Raw genomic sequence first — 4547 nt, 5'->3', positions numbered from 1 at the left:
TAGTCAACCAGACTAATACACTAGACAACACCCTGGTAAGAGGCTTTTAGTTCAAAAAACTAACTGAGATTTTAATGAGAAACCAAAGGGACCTCGGGTCAGCCATCCTACACCAATCCAAGATGGAAGCCTGCTCCAGAGCCTGGCACACTAACTTCCAAGGATGGGAAGCCTGCCTTCTGCAAGGCACACTGCTTGCTCTTTAGAGAAAGAGCTCAGATTGGTTAGGGAATTCCTCATTTTCTGAAATGTGCGCATTGTAACTTCCACCTTCTGGTCCTGGTTGTTCATCGTGTCATTCTTTCTTTCCCCAAAGATGTGTGCCCCGCACTGTTCTAGGCACAGAGGATATACACAAAGGGGCTAATTAGTCAGAACTCCTGCTCACAGGGAGCTCATGAATCCCTTGAGGGGAGACAACCAAGGAACAAACAAGTAAACGAAATGCAGAATTTTCAGATGGGGGTATCCCAACATGGCGATGGACTATCCGGACGATGACTGGAAGACAGGAATATTTTCTAAAGATTAACCAAGGCAATCTCTCTGAGAAAGTGACATTTGAAGGAGGAGTCAGTTCATTTTAGAGTTGAGGAAATTAAGGTTCAGATAGAATAGATGATTCTTCCAGGGTCAGATGATGGCTAAATCATTAATTCTAAAATCTACTCTCTCTTGCAGAATAATTACACAGCAGTGACTTGGACACAGCTATGATCTGTGGTCAGGGTCCTCACTGTCCATAAGCTTAACCTGGCACAAAGTCTTCTCTTGGTTTTATCAGTTATTATCTACCACTGACTGTGATAAGTGGATAATTTCATATCAACTTGAATTTATACGAAAGTATAGGGGTAAAAGCCAACCTGTCAGTCAAGTCACAGCCTGAAGATGGTTCCTTGGGGGTGTGGCCTTCTTATAATGTAGATACTGGGATCCCTTCTCTGTCTCTTTGCCTTCCTGCTTGCTGGGACTGCGTCTGCATCCAGGGGCCGCCCAGTGTGGGCTGACAGACCCTGAGAACTCTTGGTGCCCTGCCATGTTTCCACCAACCTCGGATCCATGAGACTCTGCACCGACCGGCCTGAGAGCTCCTTCCTGCTTCACTTTGCTGCACCATCGGCCTGCAGCTCCATGAGTCTGAAGAGGGATCCTGCTTGCATCAAACTTATGGACTTCAATTGGACTGGGCTGGGATGTCTTCTGGATATAAGATTACTTGTTGATATAAAGCTTTTTCCTTTACATATATGTCACTGTTTTTGTTTCTCTAGGCAATCTAGCCTAACACGCTGACCAGTAAATAAGGGAGTTACTGAAAAGACATAAATAAACTGTAGCATCAGACATGTCTTAGTTCAAATCCAACTTTCACTGCCTGCTTGCTTTGTGACTGCATTTCTCTTGATCTCAGGCTAATGGGAGAATAATCAGACAAATGGGAATGAGAGGTGCTTCCCTGAGGACATGAAATTAAAAGTGATAATGTATGTCAAATTAGTGGTGCCTAGTAGATTATTCAATAACGTCAGTTACTTTCAGAGACCTGATAGCTCTTGTAACTAAGTATATCATGTTCATCAGTGATTTTTTTATGTTCTGTTCCAATATGTTCCAGGGAATTGAAGAATAGTTAGCAGTTTCTCAGAATCCATCAAATAAATCAGAAAGCTTATCTAATCTTGGAAGAAATTGCCTCTTGTCTTTCTCAGAGTCTCACTAAAGGAGGCAGTTAAGGCCGCCCAAGGACGAGTTACAACTCATCTTCCCCCCCTTGTGTTTCAAGTCAGAACTGCATTTTCCCTGGTCAGACTGGTGGCCGTGGTGCTGAAATCAGACTTGGTATGGAGGCTGAAAGGAAGATTGGAAGGGAAAAGACATTTGATTAGCATCTACTATATGCCAGGAACCTTCGGAAGTGCCTTCCAAACATTATCTCGTGAAAATATTATCAGCCATTGAACAGAAGAGCAAACTGAAGCTCAGCAAAGTTGAATAATTTTCCCAACTATCCTTGGATAATAAGAGACAAAGTAGGCCTGTAGGAGGAAAAGAACTACAAGATAAAACCCAGTCTCCTTAGAGGCATCCGATTTCCTCTCCACCTTTCTCTCTCTCCCCGCTAACTTGACTTTACAGTGGTTCTCAATCTGTGGGTCGCGACCCCTTTGGGGGTCGAACAACCCTTTCACAGGGGTCGCCCGATTTGTAACAGTAGCAAAATTAGTTATGAAGTAGCAATGAAAATAATTTTATGGTGGGAGGGGTCACCACATGAGGAACTGTATTCAAGGGTCGCAGGATTAGGAAGGCTGAGAAGCACTGACGTAGAGTGACTTACACTTTCTGGAAACAGCTTCATATCTCAAGGTTTTGCACAGGCTCTGATTCTGTGAGACCTCTCTGAGTTTCTAAAATATTAACTTAAATTATGAACCACTCATACTGATGCATTGCTACCCACATTTCTTTAATCATGGAATCCTTTTCTGGTAATCGTGGTCCATGGGATAAACTTTTGGAAGATGCTACTACAGCTGTGTTACACAATTATTGGCTGTTGTATCAGTCACAGTTCTTAGTGGCAAGCCACAGAAACATATTCAGGCTCATTTAAACTAGAAAGGGATATTTTTACGGCTATTTTATTTATTTTTAATTATTAAATACATTTACTAATTATTTAATAATAATTTTATTGGGGGCTCTTACAGCTCTTATCGCAATCCACACATGCATCCGTTGTGTCAGCACATTTGTACATCTATTGCCATCATCATTTTCAAAACATTTTCTTTCCACTTGAGCCCTTGATATCAGCTCATTATTTTCCCTCCCTCTCTGACCCTCCTTCCATCATGAACCCTTGATAAATTATAAATTATTTGTATATCTTACACCGTCCCGTCTCCCTTCACCCACTATTCCGTTGTTCTTCCCCCCACCACGCCCCCCATGGGGGGAGATGATATATATCTTGATCATTGTGATCGATTCTCCCTTAGAATAGGATTTTTTTAGTAAAACAGAATAGGTCATTAAATCCTCCAGGAAACTGGAGAACCAAGTTTGGGGATACATAGTGATGACATGCTAACAAGACAAACTAAGAAGTTGCCACCAAACACTAAGCTTGTACTATCGACCCTGCCAGCCACCAAAACCAGATGCCACTGCTGGCACCACTACCACTCTTGCCCCAAGAGAGTAATCTCCCTGCAAATGCTACAGTCTTTCAAATCCCACCTCCAGAGGAATGTAGGGGAAGGTGCGTTTGATTGGCTGAGTTTGGGTCATGTGTTTATATACTTGTGTTAAGCAGGGTTCTCTAGAGACACAAAACCAGGACATATATATATGGATAGGTTTATACAGTGAGAAGGAATATAATGGATAATTAGTCCACACAGCAATACAGAGGGCTCAGTTCAATTAACTTTTGTGGAACAGTTAATATACTGATGGTCCTTCAACACTCGTGGGCTGCCTGTCCAAGGTCAAGGAAGCAGAAATCAGAGTTTTCCCTCAGGCAAGACAGGCAGAGCCATTCCGAAGGCAGCAGACAGTGGGGCAGGGCAGCAACAGTCAGTAGCACAAGGAGTTTAGTGCAGCAGGCCTCCATGGGATCTTACACACCAGCAGCATGGTAAAGCAGGTCTTGAAGGAGCCTCCAGCTCTAGCAGCACAATCCACAGGTTGGCTCAGCCCACAGGTAGTGCAGCACATGGTTGAGGCAAAGAACTAGCTTTGACCTGATTAAATTCCACCCACATGTTCCTATGAAGGCCTAGTTGACACAATAAACCTAACTATCACAATACTAGTTGCAAGGGACACTGGGGAGGAGTTATCTGACATTTAAAATTTCTAAACTGTATAGGGGTCCCATTCTGCAGAGCAGTTATATTCCGCAACATGGGGTTGACAGTCAGAGATAACTTAACATGAACTGGTTCAAGGTGACTTGAGAAGGGCAATGGTCTAAAACTCAATATCCTACAATGCTTAAGGAAAAGTCAATTAAGTACAATAAATAAATAAAATGGAAAGTTCTGCTTTCCTCTAGAATTCTGAGCATTTCCTTCAGGGCAAAAAGAATAAATAATGTCATTTATTAATGTCATCCAGTCAACGATTTGTTCTACATGAAATATAACTCTCCCTCTGCATTTGCAATTCAAAGAAATGTCCTAATTATTATTATGCCATTGACAGTGCAATTACCCACTCCTGAAAGTGGCATAACCCAAATTCTCATTTGCCAAATCCTGTTTACACATTTGGAATCTCTAAGTAATGACCTTTTCCTCTTAAAATCATAGCAGTACTTAAGATACCTTAATTAGAAAATCCACAACTGTAACCAGCAGACTTCTGTGGGTAAGACTCCATTTAGCTATTTTAAGCAGGGAGACTATAGATCTCACACACACACACACACACACACCTCTCCCTGTGGGTAAGACTCCATTTAGCTATTTTAAGCAGGGAGACTATAGATCACACACACACACACACACACACACACACACACACACACACACACA

This window comes from Echinops telfairi, unplaced genomic scaffold, assembly GCF_000313985.2.
Source record: "Echinops telfairi isolate 266 unplaced genomic scaffold, ASM31398v2 ScPeMD7_443;HRSCAF=831, whole genome shotgun sequence".
NCBI classification, from domain to species: domain Eukaryota; kingdom Metazoa; phylum Chordata; class Mammalia; order Afrosoricida; family Tenrecidae; genus Echinops; species Echinops telfairi.
This window is presented reverse-complemented; position numbering follows the sequence as displayed.